Here is a 12,009-nt window from a genome sequence, read left to right as displayed (position 1 = left end):
GGACCATGGTGCCCTGAGAGGACCATGGCACCCTAAAAGGACCATGGCGCCCCACAGGGACCGTGGCGCCCTGAAAGGACCATGGCGCCCCATAGGGACCATGGCACCCTGAAAGGACCATGGCGCCCCACAGGGACCATGGTGCCCTGATAGGACCATGGTGCCCTGGGTGGGACCCAAGGTTAGATTCTAGGGCCTGCATTCGATCACAGAAACTCAAAGTCAACAAAAATGTAGAAAGTCAAAGTCAAAGTTCAGTCAACTCACCTCGTCCAGTGGCTCATCATCGATCACGGCCTGTCGCATGATCTCCATCCTCGTGGGATGCTCTGGTCGTTGTGAAGGCATGATGATGGCTATGTGGGCTCCACTGGAATGAACAATACTCAGAAATCAACAAAGTGACAAATGCAATTGTCACTTTCAAGGTATATATTTTCATTCCTTTATTTTCAAAACCCTAATTTTCCTCTATTACTCATTTCATCATAACTCGAGTTTGGGAGATGCAATTTTCAAACCGTTTGTTGCATAGGAATTGTATTTTCATTCCCTTACTCTCGGGATGTTCCAAAACATGCTCTGATGAAGCCTCTTCAGTAAACATCTCTCATCAATAATCTCTCACACAATTTGTCGTAAGTAAACATGCTATCTTGTTTCACCTCCCTAATAAGCAAGCCAAAATAGGGGGGGCATATAGCTACTCGCAAATTTCATCACTTTCCTTAGTAAGCATTAGGTGATTTTGTGATCTAATGTGTGTTTTGTAGGGTGTGGTTCATAACTATGTACTGCAGATACCGCTGGGGGCTTCGTTCGACAGACTTATGGATATATCCTTTTTCAAAATAATGTTTACTTTTATGTACTTTAGCTTGCATATGCACATAGTACTCATATAACCGCTAAAGTGGGGGCTAAATGTAGTGTTGTAAATTGTACGCACTTGCTAAGGTGGTACAATTTCACACCTAGTTTAGCACCCGCCTTGGCACATTTTGCATTTTGCATTGCATTTCCCCTTTAGCACTTAATTAATTAAATTAATTAGGTCTAAGGTTCTATTTCATCATCTTTTACATCATAAAGTTGGGCCCTTTCATTAAAGCGTGCCCTTTTCATTTTATTCCTCCAACACATCATTTAATCAAAAACCTTAATTAGGTCCTCTTTTGAACTTGGGGGCTTGATTTCGGGGGTCAAAACATCTTGAAGTCACCTGTAACTTCGGGATTCTCTCTAAAATCATCATATCCGATGGCTCTAAAAATTTGGTGAAAAGTTGTCCGGACCATGGCGCCCGGAGTGCACATGGTCTTGGACATTTTTCTCAAAATTTTAGGAGCACAATCCAATCATAAAATAAAGCTTAACCCCAAGAAATTGGCGGGAGATTCAATCTCTAGGTCGGCGAAAAGTTGAAATTATGACCTAGGGTTTCATATATAAGAGCTCTCTTTCTTCATTTGAAAGGATGGAATTTTTTTGGTTTCAAGGGCCTTCTATGCAGCGAAAGAGAAGATCTTTGAAGACTTCAACAACATTCAACACCCGTACATCAAGCATTCATCCATTTAGGGCTTTGAAGGCATTGAAGAGCAATAAGGGATCACCGACTGAAGATTGGCTTGTATCCCTCCCTTAGGGTTGGGTATGATTTCATGTTGTTTTCATGTCTTTGCATAAGCCTCAATATATCATTTATATTCATGCTTTAGATCACTTTGCATCTTGATTTGGAGCATTTATATTATCATTTATAAGCAATTAGGGTTTACTTTCTAGGTTGCTCTAGTTTGCTTACTTGCATTTTAGGATCTTGCACACACACAAGGTCTGCACACACATTACTTTTACTATACAACTTGGCTATTCGTGGAGGTGGAAATCACCAAAGCGGGGGTTTGACTAAGGTAAAACCCTATATAGCCGCCCACCATACCTTTTTAGATATGTGCAGATTTCAGGATTCGGATGACGACGCAAGTTGCAGATTCGACAGAAGCAGACCAAGACAGAACTTCACACCAAGTTTTAGAGAAAAAGACCAGGATAGGGGCATGGGGCACCCTAGTCCTACTAGGAAAGGGGCGTTGGGTACCCTGGTCCCTTGGACAGAGGTGCTGGGCGCCCTGGTCCTTCTGTCAAATAGCAACTTTCAACATTTTCGATATCTTTTCAGGTTGCAAAACAGTAGTTTCAGGAGCAGTTTCTGGGGCAGTATCAGGACAGTGGCGCCCACGCCCCCATCCCGAACATTTTCACTCAAATTTTAACTCTGGGTACTCTTCTGCATTCTTGTCTTGTCCTTGTGTTTACAGCTTTTCATTGTTTAAACTCAATTCTGCAATCTTGCTATTAGTTCGTACTTGCACTTTGGGGTTAGGAATTGAACTTGCATCATTTTATCTTTCAATTACAACAAAGGAATAGAAATCCTAATAGGTAGCCTGTGGCTCTCTCTTCCACAAAAAGAAGTAGCCAATTGTGTGATACCTCTAGGCTCTTTCGTATTCCATAATGTGTGTCAAAAGGTAGGATTAGGGCATATTAGCCTAGTCTTGCTTTTTCCCCTACACAGTATCTAACTGGTTGTAGAATTTTCTTAACTTAAAACATGTAGAGCATATTAATACTATGTGTTGTTAAACAAAAATTAATGCAATAAACAAAGACAAAAGCTACCACATTAAAAACACACCATAACACAATATTTTAACGAGGAAACCCGATGTAGGAAAAACCTTGGTGGGATTTGTGATCCACAATATTTGCTTACTGGCCAATAAGGGAATATTACTACTACAAGAGGGGCCTGCACATGCAGGAAGGCCAAGTGCCTAGAGCTCATTGCTCAAATACAAAATAGGAAGTCTCATTGAATTACAAAATGGATTATATAAATCCAGTGTTTTGTACTGCTTGAAAATAGCATCTATAATGCCAGATCCAGTACCGGTTTCTACTCTACTTCTTACATAAACCCTTAACCTATAATTTGCATAATAGGTCCACCTTATTTCACCTAATTATATTCCTCTATCCTTCATAAAATGTTCTACAATGATCTCTCTTATATAAGAGTCATTTTACAACTTGCCAAGTCGGCTTACAATGATTTTACAATAATAAACAAAATATATTAACAACAAAATTCCTGTTGGCTTTTGTGTCGATATGCTTCCTTTCACTGCCGGTGGCAGTGGTCAGAGTGCTGGTGTAGAGTCTAATCTTGCTAGTGCTAGTGGAATGCCTTGTCAGTGTCATAGGATTGTAAGGTTGCCATCAATGACAAAACCTTCAATCACCTATAATGTCTCATTGGAGTGTGCATATGCCAACAAAGGGGATGGGCATAATTGGGACATGTGGCTTAAGGGGATCAAACTAAATAGGACATGTGGCTTAAAAGGGGATTATTTGAACTAATTAGGACAAGGCAAGTAAGGGGATCTATCTACCTAATTGGGACATGTGGCAAAAAAGGAGATCGAACTAAATAGGACATGGCTTAAGGGGATGTAAAATTAGAATCTAGATGGAAGTAAAAAATGGTTAAAATTTATTAAAAGCATTTAACAAAAAAATGATGGTGACCAATTCATTGGAAATCTTGATTTAATTAGATTCATGAACTCATTTCACATGCCACCAACAACAAAAAACTAAGATAAAACTACAAAAAAAAAATAGTTAGATATATATAAATAGGAACTAGGGGGGTGAAAAGTTAACTAGGACATGGCTTAAGGGGAAATTAACTAATTAGGACATGAGGCTTAAGAGGATGGGCACAATTGGGACATGTGGCTAAAGAGGATCAAACTATAAATATGACATGTGGCTTAAAAGAGGATCATTTTAATTAATTAGAACAGGGCTTAAGGGGAAATTAACTGATTAGGACATGAGGCTTAAGGAGATGGGTGTACAATTGGGATATGTGGATTAAGGGGATCAAACTGATATGGAAATGGCTTAAGGGGACATATAAAATTAGATTCTAAATGGAAGTACAAAATGGTTGAACATTTTAAATTAATTATGAAAATGTGTAAATTAAAAGCAACTTATCAATTTAGCATTGAAAGACATGTAATTTATAAAAAAAGTATGTAAATACCTCTAGATATTAAATACATATTCCATTACATGTACCACAATTGTGTAAGATCAATAAGGGGATGGACCTATATATCAAACAATAATATATTTAAACCATAGATCAAATGTTATAATAAAAATAAATTATATATAATATACATTTACATACATACATACCTCTTAAAATACTTATTCCATTGTATCATATGCATGCTCTCTTTTTTCCAAAGCATCTATAATTGTCTCTTGATCTTCCATAGAAATTGTCGACAACTTTTTTATTACTAGGTTTCCCGCGATATCTCACTAGTTGTATATTTGTTGCAAAAATAAAATGTGAGTAGTGTATTGCCTTCTTATGTGTTTTATAATCTTCAAAAGAAATCAAATCATTCTTCCTTGTCAAATATTTCCTTAGCTAAGTTCCAACAACTACCACTGAACCAGTCAGATAATGAAAACCATCATTATCTTCTCAAAGATTAACTAATTTGTGTTTAGTCTCAACACATCGAGCCAACCCATATTATGTTTCCTCATCATTGTCCTTGAGTGTAACAACATCGTACACATGTCCTACAAACAAAATTAATTTAAATATCAAAATTTCTAATTAAATTTCACCATTTAATTTACATTATATAAAAAAAAATTGAAATGAAAAACATATTAATCATGAATTAGAAACATATATTTATTTAAATAAAACAAAATAATTAATTAAATTTTACCTTTTTGTACAAGGTCTGAAACACAATCATAATCATCTGATGCAAATAGTTGATCATTAGCTTCAATTATGTCAATCCGATCTTGTGCTTGAGTAGGAGTCAACGATCTTTGATTCCAATTTTCAACCCATTTAGTATTCTCACATACATCATAATCACCTAAAATATAAAACTAACAAAAACATGCAACTTCCTTTGTCCATATAGTCCATGTGCTTGCAATTGAACTCTCAAATGAATGCCATTTTGTCGATCTGCTAATTGTCTCACAATCAAGTCTAGGAACAATGTTCTCTTCTTCAACTAACCAAAAGAATCACTGAATTATATAATTCACGCCCGATTTAGTAGATAATGTTCTATTGCACCAATCTACAATTGCACGTTCATCTTTAAATTTTACATTATCTTGAAATTTTAATTGATCTCTAGCAAAAATTATTTTAACAAATTCACCAACTCCATCATGTTTTCCTTTGCCATGTCCACCTTAAAAGAAACTCCATATATGTTGGATATTTTATTCCTTGTGAGCCCTTCTTAACCAATAAAACATTCGAGCATTCTTGATTTATCATGTACAATTATCTAGCCATATAATATGTTCTATCATCCAAATTCCTCTTTCTCCTAGATTTTTGTAAAATTTGTTGGAACAATATTGAACAAACTCTGATGATTGCATCTGATTATCACTAACATAGAAATGGTACTCCCTTAAGATTTTTTTATCATCCTCTGTGCTATCATATGTATGTCAATAAACAATATGAACAAAAATAGAAACTTGAGTGGAATTGTAATACAGAGATTCAATTTCCTCTTGTGGCTTAAGAGTATAGTTGTTTGCAAATTCCACCACTAATAATATACTTCCAACTGGAAATGAATTTCTACATGTGCAAAATTGAGCATCAAGCCATCTGGCATGTTGAGAGTGTGTCACATATTCTGGTGCAATCTTACTTTTAAATTCTGACATGAATGCATGTACACTAACCTTTTTTTTTATTAAATTGACACGCTTTCCTATTTTACCATCCTTTAAGGGATACTCAACACTCTTTAAACTTCTAACATCCACTAGTTATTTTCCAAAATCAATTTCACTACTCTCATGCATATAGTCTACTAGTGATGAAAAATTGCCATAACTAGAACATTGTCCAGAGATAGATGAACATAAATAAAATAATTGCCCATCAATTCTTTCACAAAATAAACTTGTTACAAATTCCTTGATTGATTCAGGTGGCATATCAATACCACATTCCTGGACAAGCATGTTACTATGCAAAACACAATGTATGTATCGAAAAAAATCACAATAGTAACAAAACAACATGTGCATTTTACAACAAGAAGAGATTCTTTTCTTATTAATTTTCACATACTAGAGCATGCATTTGTAAAATGATCCTTGACTTATGGTAATATTTTTAGGTAATACAACTTCATCCAAAAAATTTCTATAAAATTCAATTTGAGTTGTGTCTAATAAGTGTTTTGGATGAGGGTCATGAAGTTTTTACCCCACTCTCAATTTTAGAACATCTCTAGCATTAGATGATACCCTTGTATTTCCATGCCAAAACTTTTCAACCAAATATTTTACTTCAATATTCAATTTCATATCTGACCTTCAAAGTCTACCACTAAAACTCAAACTTTGATCGATTGGATCATTTTCAATACTTTCTCTTCTTTTAGCTTCTCTAACCAATGTTTTAGGATGCATCTTTAAAATTCCATTAATTTTGCTTACCATCCTTTTATTCAAGGTTGATTTATTCACTATAGAATTTGTTATATATCATCATTCGACATTCTTATCTTTAGATCGACTCGTTGTTCCAATAGATTCAATGGCACTTGCAATAGTAGACATAACATGCTTATCTGATTCATCTTTTTTTGTAGGTTTCACAAAGATGCCTATTTTTTTCATCACTTTCCTCATTTTCCACATTCTCATCAATTGCATCATTGGTTGACATTGAATTGCAAGTTTTTTTCGAAAAAAGAAATATTTGTATATTCTATTGGCATAAGTTCTTATCTGTCTCCATGAAATCTTACCAAGAAGATTATCCAAAACATTTTTTTTAATTTTTATAAAAAAAAATTTCCTAATCTTCAACAATAGGAGGATTTTCATTTTCACCATGTTCATAAAGATTTTCATTTTCAACATTCAAAGGAATTTCATCTTTACCAACATGAGGGTTTTCATTTTCAATATCTCTAATTTGCTTCATTTTAGAGTTGTGGACAATTGTATCAATCTCAACATTGGTATATCCATCTTCTGCTAAATCATCAACGTGAATATCATCTATAATCACATTATCCATGTCTTTCTGAGAAGGATTTGAAGATGTACCTAGATTTGAGGATGTAGTACTTGGAATATTCTCCATAATTGGGTCATCTACGCCCATCTTATCCCCCAAGGCATCATCTTGAATGTTTGTCTCTTCCATTGTTGTGGATCTAGAAGGATCGGGATTATTCATTTGTCAAATCCTCATTCTTCTATCTCTTTTACATTTGGACTCCTTCTCTCTTTCTACTTGAATTTCCTCGGAAGTCATTTCCCTCCTCTATTTCTTCTTCTGACGTTGTTTAGACCCCATGACTAAAAAATTATGCAATGATTTCCAACTTCAAAAAATGGATCTAAAATTGCAACAAAGAGCATCCAAAGGACAACTAGATCTTAAAATATTGTATCAAAAGTCACAAATAAAAAGGCATATTTATCATCGCGAATAATTCCTTTTTATACATTTTTTTTAAAAATAATATTGAAAAATCATATGGGATTCCATTTCATTTTGCTATTTTTAATTAATTAAAAAATGAAATTGGATCTTGTTTTTGATACAGGATCCTGCTTCTAAAAAAATTGACTGTGGGCCTGGATCTAGCTTCAGAATTCGGCTTGGAAAATGGTTTGGAAAGTTGAACCTAAGGCTTGGACCTGGTTTCACCTGCAACTTGAAGGCCAAATCAATCTACATACTAAAAAATGACTTCAAAAATATATCTGAACACCTAATTTTCAGAATTTTGTTAAACAATTGAAACCCATTACAGTACAGACTATCTAGATTCCAAATATGTAATTTTTTTAAAGAATGGATCAATATTTTTATTTTTAAAATAATTTCAAATGAAAGAGATCCATAAACTTGAAATAACAGGGTTTTTTAGTTTTTTAATAACTTTTTTGTCTTTAAGTTTTTCGGATTTTTTTTTATGTGGAATCAAACTAGAGACAATTGTATACAATTTAAAAATAAAAATAAAAAAATATTTAGTTTAGGTCAAATTATGCTTGTCGTAAACTGGGATTTTTCAAAACAGTGATTATGCCCAAAAAAGATTAACAAAAAAAAATATATACATAAAAAAATTACAAAAAAATATCCTCATCAAAGGTGAGCGAGTTACAGATCTTTTCCCAAAAGGATTAATAAAAAAAATACTTTCATTTAGGTCAAATTATGGTTGTCGTACATGGGCATCGTATGGTCTTGAAAAGTGACTTTTAAACTATAGGTTTTAGTAATGCCTGTTCAAACTTAATTTTTAAGATTTGGATATTAAAATAAATTACATATTTGGAAAGTAGACTTTGAACACTAGATTTTCTATTACTGACCTTTTCCAAGATTCATTCTTTAAGTGCTTCAAATTTTTAGGTCAAACAAGGCAAAATCTAAACAATAGGGAAAACACTTCCACTTTTTGGCCAAAAAGTGGACACAACTTCTTGCAGGCACCCATAACTCTATGCAAGAAAGGACATCATTTAATGAATAACACAACACAAAAGAAGAGGTAATTTTCAAAATGAGGAAGAATAAGGTTTACAAAAGTTCTCTAAGGAGAGATTATTCATAGTACATGTACCACTTCAAGCAAGGAATAGGTTTCATCCAAGGAACAAGTATGTGCTCACATGAAGCATAATTCCATGCAAGGTACATCAAGTTATAAATAATGAAATCACAAAGAAAATAGTGAAGCCCTAGAAATAGGATTGAAAAAGGGGAAATCATGTTGCTACCTCAAGATAACTAAAATTGAAAATAAAATCACCACCTCTAATGACAAAGAGCCCTTTGATTAATTTTACTACTTGTGTCATAGGGTGAGGAGAAACATGAGGGGAGAGAAGTGCTAAGGCGCTACCTTTTTCACCTAGAAAGAGAGAAAGATCTATTGAAATACATATACGAGCACAATTGTATAGTTCTTGAACAAATTCCTTAAATGCTTTACACTTTCCAACAATTATGAAAAAGACAATTTGAATCATATTTCTTATGCTTATAATTGTAATTAGGTATAATAAAAGGAAAAACAATATTCTTATCATACTTTAATCTCCAAAAGATTCTAGTTGCTAATCTTTCTTGATCATAAATAGATGTAGGCTTATTCTTTTGAGATTAAGGAAAAGAGTTATTATTAGAAGAGGAAGGATTGCCATCTATGATTTTAACTTTTCCACTATCGATAAGTTCTTTTATTGAATTTTGAGAATTGGGACAATCATCAGTATGGTGATCATGGGTTTGATGAAATGGACAAAAAGGAGTTTTTGAAGTAGAAGCTCTTTTGCAAGAACTAATGGCTTGTTGTTTTGCAACATGATTTTTGAAGTCTCGAATCCCAAGGAGTTCATCCATAGGAGATTTATTATCATTTCCTAGGCCTTCTGTGGTTATTTGTGTGAGAGGGTTTATAGGGACTCAAATTCTTTGTTCAAAATTTGCAAGTCCTTGTCCTCTAAAACCTTGTTTTTATATTATGTTGAAGCCACTCTTATAAGAATCCTCTAATTCAGAAGGTGAGGGAACATTATAATGAATTTATTTGAAGTTTGTAGTGTAAGGATGTTTAGAAGGAATGAAAGGATTAGTAGATGAAGAAGGAATATCTTGTGGAGAAGGACTTTCCTTTCTTTCATCATGCATATCCTCTTTGGTAGATTGGGAAGGAAGATCCTTATTATCTAAGGCATCTTCTTTTCTTAATGTTATATGGGGAGAGAGATCATGAATGAGATGCATGACATCATCTTCTCTACAAAGGTTTTGATGTTTAAGATAGGCTCTAGGAGAATAAGGAGGACATAGAGAGATGTTAACACTAATATTCTGACCTTGGCCCCCTTGCACAAGGGTATGTGTATGAGTAGAAGATGGGGCCATGTTGCTCTTCAATGCTTTCTCTCCATTTGAGAGATTATTGATAAGAGTATTATCTCTTTCCTCATTCACATCAGATACCCTAGGGGAGGTACAAGTATTAGGTTTCTCATTGTCATCTCCATGATTAGCATCTACAAAATATTTTAGGTGATCTACGTATGAAATGCATTTACCCAAAACTATCACCATAATACAACATATATGAAAAATGAAAGCTTTGAGATCTAACTTATGAAAAGAAGTGACATGAAGTGAAAGAATCCATTATCCAACACATGATTATAATAAATGTATGTAAAAAGTAATGTAATCCTATGTGAAATAGAAAATAGATCAAGTCCATTAATTTCCATGATTAATATTGAAATTTAAGTTCAAGCAAATTATTTTAAAATAAATTATGATTTTATAAACAAAAGCACTTAATTTATTTAAATTGATGATTTCTTTTTCGAATGTGAAATGAAATTTTGGAAATGAGAATTTAAAAATTGGAATTTGAATAATTCAAAATTTTTAGAAAAATGATTATTCAATTTTTAAAAATTTATGCAACGTCCTAGAAAATTTAAATTTATAATTAGGGCCTTGAAAATAACCTCTTAATCTAGATTTCAAAATTACCCACTAGAAGATTTGAATTTATCCAATAAAAAAATAATTTTAAAATTAAAGCTTAAATAACCTATTAATTTTTAAAATTTAAATTTGAAATTGTCCACAAGAGAATTAAATTTCCAATTAGGGTCTTGTAGAAAGAACTACTTAATTGAAAATTTAAATTTGAAACTAGATATAAGATTGGAATTTGGAATTTCAAAAATTGGAAAATGCACAAAATTAATTTAAATATAAAAATCAGGGTTTGTTTAATTAACCTTCTTAATTTTAAAATTTTAATTTTATCCAAGTTTGCAATTTTGAATTTGAATTTTAAATTAGCAATTAAATTTGAAGAGAGAAATTGAAAATTTAAACAACCCACAAGCTCAATTTTAAAAATCTTAAAATTAAAGTTTTTGAAAGTAACCACTTAATTAAAAATAATAATTGTGAAATTTGACTTGTGTATTGAAATTTGAATTTGAAAATTGAAAATTGAATGAATGCTCGAATCTCAAATAATTAATCCAAATTATACAAATCACAAGTTCAATTTCGAATTAAAAAATTAGGGTTTTAGCTAAATTAACCTCTAAATTTTTGAAAATTTGCAAGGAAATCAAACTTGTAAATGAAAACTTCAATTTTAAATTGCATACACTTATATCTAAAAACAAAAATTATAATTAAGGGTGTAAGGAGTCGGTTTCACTAAAATGTAAAGTGGAAAATTGGAGGCTTAGCAAACTCGCCACTTGAAAAGGAGAATATACTAAGTCAATTCTCACTTGGAGGACTTTACATTCAAAAGCGGGGATAAATCTACTAGATCTAGTCCTAAATGATAAAAGGATTGAATACAAAGTATATTGATTATGTTTGGAATTAGTTTGACCATCTTTTGTAAGTAGAATAAGTAAAGTGCTGAAATTGAAGACAAAGTAAGCAGAAACAGTGAGCTACAGATTTAGAATTTCATTGTGCACCTAGATCTAAGAAGTTTGAGATGATTCAGAGATGATTTGCAAAATCTATCAAAAGATGCAGGGACTATGTGTCTGGACTAGGTCACCCTCCTATCGGCCATTCAAACTTTTTGAGCATCGAAAAGGGTTTTTTGTCTTTGCAAATGAAGCTTAATTCTAGAAGTACAGTTGTGCACCCACTTCTTGCACATAGAAAGAAGAAGAAAAGGGTTGGGAATAGGGGTTTGCCTAAGTCAAACCCCGTTTTGGAATCAACCTTGAATGAAATACTGCAAATGATTGAAATAAATGTGGAAAGGTATACCTTCAGATCTACAATAGATGATGATGATGCTTTGATTATTAGATGTAATCACA

The sequence above is a fragment of the Cryptomeria japonica genome, chromosome 8, assembly GCF_030272615.1.
Source record: "Cryptomeria japonica chromosome 8, Sugi_1.0, whole genome shotgun sequence".
Classification (NCBI taxonomy): domain Eukaryota; kingdom Viridiplantae; phylum Streptophyta; class Pinopsida; order Cupressales; family Cupressaceae; genus Cryptomeria; species Cryptomeria japonica.
This window is presented reverse-complemented; position numbering follows the sequence as displayed.